Source organism: Ictidomys tridecemlineatus, chromosome 10 (genome assembly GCF_052094955.1).
Source record: "Ictidomys tridecemlineatus isolate mIctTri1 chromosome 10, mIctTri1.hap1, whole genome shotgun sequence".
In the NCBI taxonomy this organism is placed as follows: Eukaryota; Metazoa; Chordata; class Mammalia; order Rodentia; family Sciuridae; genus Ictidomys; species Ictidomys tridecemlineatus.
The window spans coordinates 81,362,467-81,375,495 of record NC_135486.1 but is presented as its reverse complement, the minus strand read 5'-3'; the positions used below and the strand labels follow the sequence as shown (position 1 = coordinate 81,375,495).

At 38.0% G+C, this 13,029-nt stretch overlaps 1 non-coding gene across 1 annotated transcript; it reads right to left on the bottom strand.

The window, feature by feature from the left end:
• Positions 1-5,813: 5,813 nt before the first annotated feature.
• Trnan-guu (transfer RNA asparagine (anticodon GUU)) lies at positions 5,814-5,887 on the bottom strand. Its single transcript has one exon. It is a non-coding gene; the product is annotated as a tRNA-Asn (tRNA).
• Positions 5,888-13,029: the final 7,142 nt, after the last annotated feature.

Below are 13,029 nucleotides of genomic sequence, written 5' to 3'. Positions count from 1 at the left end.
AAATTATTACAAATCAGTGACTGCTATATCACTCCTTTAGTCTATTCCAAGATTTCTGTCCCTGTCTCATCATTATATATATATTGGGTGAATGGGGAACACAAATATTTATCTCCTTTGCTCATAGTTCTTTAGGGCAGGAGGAATGTTGATAGCATGGTGACTTATGGTACCTGCTGGGACACTCCTGTCAGATTTTGATGGTTGATAGAAATGCAGAGTTGACAACTGATGATGAGAATGGGTTCAGACTTGTTCATCATACAAGCTACCTAGAAGAGAAGAGATGCTAGTTGAGGAAAGGGGAATCTAAAATACTTAGAAGACAGGACCAGCTGCAATGGCCAGGGTCATAGTTTATCCCACTAACCTTCCTCTTACAAATTTCTCTGAAGAAAAGACCATCTGGAATCATGCAGAATGTTTATACAGGAATGAACTGACAACATGGGAAGTAAGCAAATCTGATCAGAGGACACAGTAAATTCTGGCGCACTTGCTGGTGCTGGTGCTGGGAGGGTTGCTGTTAATAACTCACACCTGCATCCCACTTCAGGAATTGTCTAAAGATGCTATGTCCCATATTATAACACCTGCCCACAGGTAATGGTTAGGGTGGAGTTTCAAAGACCTACCCCTTTGCCTGGATTTGGGATATTTTTGAAAGTCTTTCTCAGCTTCAGAGTTCCCCATGGGATTACTGTAGCAATGGTATTGTTTTTCAACTCCTCCTTCTGCCAAATTTCATTTCCCCTATTCCCTCAGGGGTGCTTTTTTTTTTTTCTTTGAGAACTTTTCCATAAACCCCCTAAACTCAAATCTCAGCATCTTAGGATCTGTTTCCCCAGAAATCCAATGTGTAATAATTTGCTTTAAAAAAATCCAAGTTTGTATGAATGTCGATAGTCATTCTTGATTTTATCCCTAAATTCAGCAATGTTCAAGTGTTCCCATTATTTTATGTTCTCCCCAAACTTAAAAGTGTTAGACTTTTAAATTTTTGCCAATCTAGTACCCATGTAATAGTAACTCATCTCAGATGTAATTTATATTCTCCTTATTACTAAGAAGTTTAACATCTTTTCCTATGTGTGCTGGTCATTTGAATTTCCTATTCTTGCCTATTGTCCACTTTTCTATTAGGTGGACAAATCAACTTTAAATAGTTGATATATGATCCCAGTGTTGGTTCTATGAATTTTAACTCTTGGCTTCTTGCCATTTCATTGCTTTAATAGTGTCTGGATGAACACAACCTCTTTAGCTTTCATGTAATCAGATTTATCTACCTTAACTTTGTGATGAGTGGAATTTTTTCTGCCTTATTTAAGAACATTCTTATTATGCAGTCATGAAACTGTTTATCCATTTTATCTTCTAAAGGCATTATTGTTTCATTTTTGCTATGATCTACCTGGAATTGATTTCTGTGTATGGTGTGAGGTGTGGGTCCAATTTTGCTTGTTCTAAATGGATAACCTATTGTCCCATACTATATTTGAAAAATTCAGTCCTTTCCCCAGGATACTGTCCTTCAGGGGCACTTTTCTTTTTCAAAATGGACTTTATTTTTCAGAATGGTTTTAGATTTACAAAGATTGAGATATCAATGCTGAACCCCCACAGACCCCATATCCAGTTTCTCCTGTTTTAACATCTTACATTGCAGTGGAACAGTTGTTACAATAAATGAGTCAATACTGAAATATTATTATTAACTAAACTACCACATACTTCATTTAGATTTCCTCAGTTTTTATCTAATGTGTCTTTCTTTTCCAGGGTCCCATCCAGAATCTCACAGTACATTTACTTATCATTTTTCCTTAGGTTCCTCTGAACTGTTAACAGTTTCTCACACTCCCTTGTTTTTATTTTTACTTTTATTTATTTATTTTTGGCACAGGGGCTCTGGACTGAGCCACGTCCCCAGCTCTATTTTGTATTTTACCCTCACTTTTTGCTGAGGCTGGCTTTGAACTCACAATCCTCCTGCCTCAGCCTCTCAAGCCGCTGGGATTACAGGTAAACGCCACTGTGCCCTGCCTTCCCTTTCTTTTAAGGAACTTGACGTTTTGGGTACTACTGGTCAAATATTTTATAGAATGACACTGTACTGAAATTTGACTGGGTTTGGGAATGTAGCTGAATGGTAGAACTTTACATAGTACTCAAGGACTTGTGTTTAATTTCTGTGCAGCAAAATTTAAAAAAAAATGTCTGATATTTTATTTATGAATAGACTGGGATTATGGGTTTTAGGGAGAAAGGCCACAGAGGCAAAATGCTACATAATATCAAGGATGTCTACTCCAGATCTACATGACTTCTCACCATTGATGTTGACCTTGATCACCTGACAAATCATTTTTAGGTCTCATGTTTACCAAAATTCAGAGAAGTAAAATTAAAATGTGTTAGCCTTATCTATCATTATATATTATGCTTACAGAAACAGGGCAATTATGTTTCTCCAGGATTTTTACCCTAAACCTTGCATTTTACCTAAACCTTGCATTGTATCAGGCACAGGTGTTAGCAATGAAAATGGAGACATATTAACCATGTGGCTTACTCACAACTTCCATGGTAGTCTAAAGAAATACTTGTGATATAAGAGTATTTAAAATGTACAAGTTCTATAACATTTTTGACAGATCTAGGTATCTATTGACTGCCTATTTGGTTCTTTCCTGAATTACATGAATGTTACATTCTCTATTCAATTTTAAAAACAAAGCAATTGGTTTACCTTTTATTACTTAGTGAGTGTTCTTCTGATTTTGTATAGGCAGCTTAAAAATATAACTGTTTATTAGCAATATTTGAACATATTTGCCTACTTAGATATTCAACATAGGCTTTTAAATGCTATTCAGTCTTAATTAATGCTCTAAATGATCCTAATATGTATCTGGGCCTGGTTAGTATTACAGACTGATAAAATTAAGGATAAAACAAAGTTCCTCAGAAATAGCATTTATTGCAATATCTGTAACTTACCCATATTAAAATTTTACAAAGCTGGCTGGGAGCCATGGTCCATTCCTATAATTCCAGCAGCTGAAAGGCTGAAGCAGGAGGATTGCAAGTTCAAAGCCAGCCTCAGAAACTTAGTGAGCCCCTGAGCAACTTAACAAGACCCTGCCTCTAAATAAAAATATAAAAAAGGGTTGCAGATATGGCTCGGGGGTTTGGTGTTCCTGGGTTCAAAACCTGGTATCCTCTCCTCCAGATTTACAAAGGTAATGTGTCCATAAATATTTAAGCAATGTTTTCACCTTTTTAAACCATATGCAGTGGTTATATAAAAGGAAATGCACTAAGCACTTGCCCACACAATAATATTAACTTATTAGAAGGCTGTTTGCACTCAGTGTCTTGCCTCTGTTCTCATTTAATCTTCCCTGTTTTCTGCCCTCTACATCCTATTAATCCCTCAAATAAGGCAAAACAGAACATACTCAGAAATTTAAGATCAAATTTGAAACTGCCAACTAAGAACCTGTCAAGTGCAAAGTCTTGAACTATTTTATAAAGGCGTCCTGAAACAGAACTTTATAATCACCTCAATTGCCAAAAATCAATCTTGGGGCAAAGAATCTCTAGACTAGGCTATCTAAATCTCTCTTATCTTGTCTTCTCTATCTAAATGCTATCAGATTGCTGCTCAAAGACACAATTCATATTAAGATTGCATGTTCACACACCATTTTCATTTTTTTAAGAGAGAGTGAGAGAGAGAGAGAGAGAATTTTTTTAATATTTATTTTTTAGTTCTCGGCGGACACAACATCTTTGTTGGTATGTGGTGCTGAGGACCGAACCCGGGTCACACGCATGCCAGGCGAGCGCGCTACCGCTTGAGCCACATCCCCAGCCCACCATTTTCATTTGAATAAAATTGAGTGGCACAGTGAACATGTCACTGAGCAAAGCTCTTTGGCATACCATGAATATTCAAGTTTTTTTTTTCCTTTACCTACTTTATGGCAGAGGCTGCAAAATATTAATAACACTTCATAAAAACCAATTAAAATAGCACTTTTGGTTTCAAATTAACTAATTAGTCAAGTAACTATTTAGAAGAGAGTTCTTCCAGATAGGCTGTACAGCAGGGAGAAGCACTGAGCTTTGGGCCTGACTACCTAGATTCAAATCTAACTGGGACTTCAGACAAATTTCTCAGCCACACAGTGCCTCAATTGCCCCATCTGTGCAAAGGACCTTGAAGGACTGTGAGGATTACATACATGAGTCCATGAAGGCACTTGGAACCATGTCAGGTAAACAGGCAGCACCCCATAACTGTGAGTCTTTGTTAGTGATATGATTTGGGTATAGCCTCTGAATTCACATGTTGGAAACATAATCCCCAAAGTCATATGGTATTTAAAGGTGGGGTCCTTGGGAGGTAATTAGAATTACAGCAGGTCTTAAGATAGCATTAGTGACCCTATAAAGACAGTTGAGCTTATCAAGCTTGCTCTGTTTCACCAGCCCTTGCCTTGCACTGCCTTGGGATTCTGCAGAGTGCCCACCACAAGAAGGCTTTCACCAGATTGCAGCTGTCAGGTCTTGAACTCCCCAGCTTTCAGACCTAAATAAACCCGTATTCTTTATAAATTATCCAAATTGTGGTATTCAATTTTAGCCACATAAAAAGTCCTAACATATTTCCCCTGGAGAGAAATATAAAGAAGAGTACAAAACTGTATATTTGTAAGAATAAGATATTTTGTGTTTATTTTAAAGATAAGCTCTCCATATGTGATCCTGCAACTCCTGGGCTCAAGCAATCCTCCTGCTTCAGGCTCTCCAGTAGCTGGAACTACAGGGCATGCCGCTGAACCAGGGCCAATGTCTGCTTTTTATACTTTCCTTTAAAATTGTCTCAAATTCTGTAATCCATACCTAAGACAATGATTGTGAAAGTATGATTACTTCTCAAAGGTAGCATATATTTACAGAAGGAAGTGCAAAATGACTATTTGAAGAGGGTTTTAAAAGGTAATATGATTATAGAATGTTGAAGCAAAGTATGATAGCTGCTTCAATTGTAATCTTTCTCACAATTTCTTTTTAAGTTTAACACATTTGGAAAATAGCTTTTCTCCTTCTGAATTGATGAGAAATTTTGCAGGTTCGTTTCATCTTTTCCAAAATTCAAGCTGTTTAGCAGAAAAAGTAAAACAATATGTAAACGTTCTTACCATAGTGCACACACCAAGGATCTATTGTGACAAAAATTATTTCTGATTTCAGTATGCGAGGAACGACTCGTGTGTAAGTCTAGGCGGATTGATATTTTTATGCTGACGGGGGAGGAAACCAACAAAAAGGAGCCAGCTTCAGTAAAACGCGAGAGTTTATAACCAGTTTGCAGATTGAACTTGACGTTGTTGGAACAAGAGCGTTTTGGGGGCCTAGGGCTTTCCAGGGTCCCGGAAGACTCCCAGACCCGCGGGGAGCCACTCCCTGCGCTGGGCCTTCGAGGGTGCTCGCAGGGAGACGGGCGCGCGCAGCTCCCGGGCCTGGCCGGCCCCTGCGCGCCCTCGGCGCTCGCGCCCAGGACCCGCAGGAACCCGAGTCCCGCCAGCCCAGCCACTGGAGGGAGTGCAGGCAGCGACCACCTGGCCGCCGAGAGCGGAAGGCGGTTAGGAGGGGGCCCAGCACGCCCGGAAGCCCGCGAGCCACCGGCCAGTGGGTCTCGAGGTCGCTTCCAGTCCTTGGAAATCGACCCCAATGTAGCTAGGAGGTCTGAACTCAGATTTGTGCAAAACTACCGGGTTCCAACTCATAAAAGGGTGAGGCGTCCCTGGGTGGGCTCGAACCACCAACCTTTCGGTTAACAGCCGAACGCGCTAACCGATTGCGCCACAGAGACTCCGGTGCTGATAGGGCTTTCAGCCACTAGCTTTATGAAGAATAATAAAGGCAGTGCGAACTGTTTATTACCTCTTGAAGGTACTGGAATTTCTTATTTGATAATTTCAACTCTCAATTCTATTTTCCATCTTTTAAGCACATTGGAAAATTAGGCAAGACCGAGGAAAATTACACAGTGCAATGTGTAATTAAAATATCCTTGCTTTGCCCCGCCCCGCCCCCTTTTGGAATGTTCTCTTTCAGGAAGATAACTATTTCTTATCGATGGCCTTTTATAAGGAAATAAAAATTTCCACCATGTGAGTTGAGAAACTTTCCTTTTGTTTCCAACTCTTCGTCCAGGGCTTTGGTGGCTAGCCTTTGATTTACTTGGAGAGCATTTTCAAGGTCATCTGCACTGTTTGCCTTAGATCCAGGTATTATTGAAAGCATATATCCAAGCCCTGTTTTGTTACTAACTCAAGTGTGATTATTTGTTACAGTAACATTTTGTTACTAAAAAGGGACATCAGGAAAAGCTACAGTAGCTTTCTTTAGTCCCAGTGCATTGCAGTTAATGGCCAGATCCGTCCTGGATGCTCCCTGTGAGCAGCCTGCACGTCGGCTTTGGAGCCAGGCCACTTTCAGCGCGTCACACAGGATATCTACAACCTCATTGGAGAAAAGAGACATTAACAAAGAAAAATCTATCACTTATGATTAACTCATGACAAATTTTACACAGAAACTACCGCCCCCCTCTTCCCCTAATAAATGCTCTCTTTCCCTTTGTGTAACTGTTTCTTTGGTGGCTTCTAAGGGACTCTACAAAACTCCCAAAGTCTTTCCCCACCTCCTCCCTCCTCCAAGAAGGAGGGAAAAAAAAATCCCTTGATATTTAAATTTTGACTTTACTAAATTGTGGTTCCAGAAGCCCTGGAAAAACCATCCCTATCATGATTTATGGAAGTTGTGGGCGACATTCCTTAGCCCAGCCCACATTCTGAGTCCCGTTGCGTGATGACAACTTAAATTGGCTTTGGAACCAATTAGCAGCGGAGTTCCTTGAAAGAGTCGAGCTGTAAAACATCTGGGAATTCACACCACGCTGCACCCCTGGCTTTCAACACACTGTTAGACGTGCACTGGGAGATTCTGGATATGGAAAAAACGATCTGGGAAATGGAAACCGAGCATAAAATGAGCCTGATTTCGTTACATGAAATCTACCTCCGTTCTTCACATTTTTATGTACCTGTTAGTGTAAAATCTAAAACCGTCAGGCGCTGGCTTTTCTTATTCAAATACCCAAAGTAGGGCTCGTCACCCCCGCTATTGTTCGTGTGACTATTCAATTAGAACAGACGGCAACCGGTGGACCTCACAGCCCTTCATTAAATATTTACTCTCCTTCTTAAAATAATACTAGAAAAAGTTCTGCTCATGTCCATATGTTCTCTCTCCTCACTTGAACATCATTCTGACATTTCAACTTCTAAAAAGAGATGATGAGAAGCTGATGAAGAGAAAAAACTAATTCAGAAAGGAAAATGAGCTCATTGTATCCACAGTTTGTTCATGTATTCGTTTGCTTTAGAACTCTGCCTTCAAGCCTGGTTCTGTAGTTTTTAGCATTTTCAATAAAATAAATGTCTATTTCCATAGTTAAATTGGCTTTGCCTTTTTGTGGCTCTCCACTTGAAATTATTTCAAAAGAACGAAAATATTTACAGATATTGAATGGAATCTGAACATTTTACTCCTGTGAAGTCTATTAACATGGCTTTTATGCAAAATGTCCACTTTACAAAAATAAGTGAGCAGCAAATATTGTCCTCTAAATCTTTGTAACTCTCTCCCTGTAGGCCTTACTACTTATACTCAGTTTTAAAAGCCACATTAAATCCACTGGATTAATTTTAGAAATATACATTCTTTCTTAAAACTTCAGGGTAACCAAATAAAAATTTATTCCTGTGGCTTCATTAGTACCTAGGCCTTTATGATTGTTAAAAGTAAAGAGGACTGGGCAATCTGTCCCCTTCTATATATCACACACCACTGAACTGCACATTTACCTTTCTCAAGAATATGCCCTATCAATGGGACTGACCTGTGCAGATTAATGAGCCTATATATTTAATTTACTTCCAAGAGAGGGAAAAAGAGAGAAGGAACATCTGTGCAAATGGGATCCACGTGTCTTAACAGACAAGGCAAGATGGCCCCTGCTGATTTATAGACCCTCCACCTATGGTGAATCCAATGTTTTCAGATACTGTGTCTCCAACTTCCTCCTAACTAACCAGAAACTCCTGGGATTTCCATTAAATGACTGTGCATGACCTTAGTTCTTTTCAATTATTGTATTTAAGAAGGATGGTGATTAAGTTGTTAAAAATGAACAATCCAGTAAGAATTAAAAAACAAACTAACCAGTGAGTGAGAAAATCATCCCAATAAGTAGAAGCTTGTACACCAGGACACAAGTTAAAAGAGAATGCTAAGCCACATGTAGTTAAGAGCAAAAGAAGAACTATGTGACAAATTTAAATCACATTTTGCCAATGATTTACAATAATGTTAGGTTAAATTCTTCCAACTTGAAAGTATATTTCCAACTTACCAAAATTATCCTTCTATCCTCCTCACACAAAACTGCAAATAGTCACTTATATGTTTAACAGACCAATGGCATAGTTGGCCATTAGATTGGGTCTGTTCATACAATATACAAGAAATATGAGAAAGGTATTTTGACATATCATTACTTTCTCTTTTTTTCCCATCATTTTTAAAGTCATGATACTTTTTTGGAAATTTTTATGAAAGTATTCAGATAATTGTCTCCATTTTATTTAATTTTTCCACATCTTTATTGTTGTATTATAGCTGTACATAATGAAGGGATTTACCACTGCATATTTGTTCATGCACACAACATAACAATATAATTTAGCCAAAATCACTCCCCAGCACCTCTCCATTTTATTTTTTTATTTTTATTTTTGGTACTGGGAATTGACCTCAGGGGCACTCTACTTTTGAGCCATATCCCCAGACTTATTTTGTATTTTATTTTGAGACAGGGTCTCAACTGAATTGCTTAGCACCTCACTTTTGTTGAGGCTGGCTTTGAACAAACGATCCTCTTGCCTAAGCCTCCTGAGCCACTGGGATTACAGGTATGCGCCACTGTACCCGCCCTAAATTTTATTTTTAATAAACAGATGATTTGAGGGAAAAGGCAAAGAAAGGCAAAAATAATATTCTATTATTCTGCTTATAGAGCTCCAATAAAAATTATTTATAGTAGGGTTCTTTTCTCCATTAACCTCTCTTCTGTATATACAAATAATCTTAAATCATTTTTATGGTTTTACCAAATAATACAAACAAAACATTTAAGTGCTGTTTATCTCATTAGTTAAAAAAGATAATTCACAAATACTATCAGCAATTTCAATTTTTTCCAAATCATTGAGTCTTGGTTGACTGAAAACGGTAAGAGGTAGAGGCCAGACTTTAACACTGGGGCTCTCCTGGAAAGCTGTATAGCTATCTCAGCAAATTTCACCAGTTTCTCTTCATAGTCCATCTCTTGACCACCATTCTTAGCAAGGGAAAAATGGCCTTTTATGTTGTTCTCAGAGAAGCAGTTTGCTATCTAACCTACACATTAAGAGTGCTGTTAACTTAGCTGTCTTCTTTCTAAACTCACTCATTAAAAATTAAAATATTACAAAGGAGAATGAAGGAAAGGTAGGGACGATGGGAATAGGAAAGACAGTAGAATGAACCAGACATAATTTTCCTATGTTTATATATGAATACCTGACCAGTGTAACTCCTCATCATGTACCACAAGAATGGGAAGTTATACTTCATGTAAGTATAATATGTCAAAATACATTCCACTGTCCTATATATCTAAAAAAACAAATAAAAACTTTTTTTTAAAATTAAAACTTAAAAAAATTCAGAACAGCCAGGAGAGATGGCACAGGTCAGTAATCCCTACTACTTGGGAGGCTGAAGCAGGAGGTTCACAAATTCAAGGTTAGCCTCAACAACTTAGCAAGACTGTCTAGAAATAAAGTTTTTAAAAAGGACTAGGATATAGCTCAGTAGCAGAGCACCCCAAGGCTCAATCCCCAGTATCAGAAAAAGAAAAAGAAGTCAGAGCAGATATCCTTTATTTTTCTTTTTTTTTCTTCAAAAGAATAAAATAAGTAAGCAGATGCCAAAGGAGGACTGTGTTCCTCAGCTGTGGACCTGCTGAGGTGGGAGTTGAGGCAGGTGTCAGTCAGCTGAGGAACTCCTAGACACAGGAGAGAAAAATGAGTGTGGAATGAATTTGGCAAGGTGAGAAGGTAGAGGAGAGAGAGTACTAAATATTGCGCGATATGGAGTAAGTGTTCCTGTTTTCCTTCCATATAAAATTAATAATATTTGCCCTGCCTAGCTGGAAAATAATACATAATAAAAATAAAACTAATATTTTTTTCTGAAATGTTAGACAAATTTGCTACTTTAAAATTTAAAGATCAGTTGTTTAAAAGAAATCACAGAAAAAAAAATTTTTTTTTCTTAATTCAACCACAGGGTACAATTTCAATTAAATCTAAGCCTCTGACCAAGAAGGCTGGGAAAAGCACTAGGCACTGTCACACACTTTCTAGTGGCCTCCAGGTGTTCCTAGGGAGGGCACAGAGGTCATGACATAATGGTGAAACCACTGTCCTTAGTGTCCTCAGTTCCATCAAAGCATCAGGTACATAGAGTATAGACTCATGCCTGAGGGGCAGCTCCTTCCTTACAGTTATTTCTCATAAAATGGATAGAAAGCCTGGAATTAAAGTAACAAAATCATGCAGACAATTTGGCATTGCCAAAAAATGGTACTCAGTAAACTGTTCATGCAATTAATAGTCAGCTGAGGTATCAAAAAAATAAATGAAGACAGATAAACATTATCTTAGGTATTTAGAGTCATTAGTATAATCTAGATTTTTAAGCAACCCTGCTATACAATCTATATTTGAAAAAAATAGATGTTGTGGTACTACAAAATGATTCATTTTAGAATGTTGTAAATACCAAGTGCTTCTGTGTATTTAAGGCACAAGCCTATCAAATGGATGATCATCAAATATGAGATAATAGGTATAGAGCACTTGCCCCGTGTCTGGAGCCTTCCGGATGCGATGAAAGTTAGTTTCTGGGGCTGGGGGTATAACTCCGTGGTAGAGCCCGTGTTTCGCATGCATTAGGGCCTGGGCCAATAGCCAGCACACACAGAGAATTAGTCTATCTTCCCTGTGGCCCTGTAGGGACACCAGCACTCTTCTGGTAGCCCAAGTTGAAACTCTGGCCTCATCTCAGTTCCTTTTCTTTTATTCCTTACATTAGGTTAGTCACACCCTTCACAATAGCTCTTGACTTGGACTTTGTCTCCTTCAACACTCTCATTCCCACCACTCAGAATTAAGCCAATAATTTTCTTGTACCAATTTCCCTACTCTAACCTAATAGGGAATAGATGTGACCCCAAAATAATACAACACAGCAGTATGCGTGGCATGTATAATAAGCATTTACCATCAGATCCTGGGCTAAAGACTACACAAATATTACATTTCTCTCTCATCTACTCCACAAGGCATGTCCTTTTTATAGATAAGATAATTGAGGCTTACAAAGGTTTAAAATTTAAACTTTAAATCTATTTAAACTTCAAATAACTTATCCAAGGTACCTGCTCTTCTTGTCTCTGCACCTTGCTTTTGTTCATTCCTCCTCTTCAAATACCCTTCCTCCTCCATCTCCCCTGTTCAAGTTTTAATCCTCTTTCAACCTCATATATGGCCTGGTATTCTACACAACCTTCCCAGCTCCTTACAGGTGGTTACAGTCTTTCCTTATTCTAGATCAGGCACTGTTGCACTACTTTCCAAAGTGTCACCTTATTTACTTATTTATTTTTTTTACCTACTTACTTACTTAGTGGCAGAGGTGGAGTACTGGGAATTGAACCCAGAGGTGCTTAACCACTGAACCATATCCCCAACCCTTTTTATTTTTTTATTTTGAGACAGGGTCTCCCTAAATTGCTTAGTGCCTTGTAAAGTTGCTGAAGCTACCCTTGAACTTGGGATCCTCCTGTCTCAGCCTACAGAGTCAATGGGATTATAAAGGTACCACCGTGTTTGGCCATCACCATTTTGCAATTAATTCTTCCTTCTAATTTGCATACTCCTTGAGTCTGAAATACATCTTTATACCTCCCATAGCACTTGACTTAGTCACGCCAACCAAATGTATTGGATAATCTAAAATAGAAATATCAAATGTTTGTCATAGAAAACCAAGACACTTTACAAGTTCCTAATATGAAGCAGACCAAAAATGTAGTGCAAGACGTTTTCCAGAGCGATGACAGGAATCCCAAGTTGGTCATAAAGGAGACTAATAAGAATCCAAATTCGTTAATTTTAGAAAAAAATTTAATTTTTAAGTGTTTAATGTGTAAAGCACTGCCATTCCTAGAGGTGATATTGACATCATTTAGACTAAAGTGCTTTTCTACATATATTCATTTAATACTGTAAGAAACACTTTGTGTCAGACACTGTTGAAGTCCTTTGAAAATATTTACTCATTTAGATTTCATAACAATGTTGGGAGGTAGGTTCCATTACTGTCACCCTGATTTACAGATGGGAAATTTAGAAGTGAGGGATCTCTTTCAAGATCACACAGCTAGTGGCAGAGCAAGGCTTCAAACTCAGGCAGCATACTCTAGACTAGTTTTAACCACTAGGTTATGCTGCCTCTATTTTTATTTTTCTTTTTTTTTTTTTCTTTCTTTTTTTTTTTTTATTGTTGGTCGTTCAAAACATTACACAGTTCTTAATACATCATCTTTCACAGTTTGATTCAAGTGGGTTATGAACTCCCAACTTTACCCCGTATACAGATTGCTGTTTCACATCAGTTACCCTTCCATTGTCTATTTTTATTTTTAAAAGCACTGAATAATTCTCATGTGTTATATAGCTGAACATTTTTTAATAGTTGGTAAGCTTTTAAAAATATTCTATTAGCTTAACATTTTATGATGCAATTTCAGACTTAAAAGTTGCAAGAATACTACAAAAA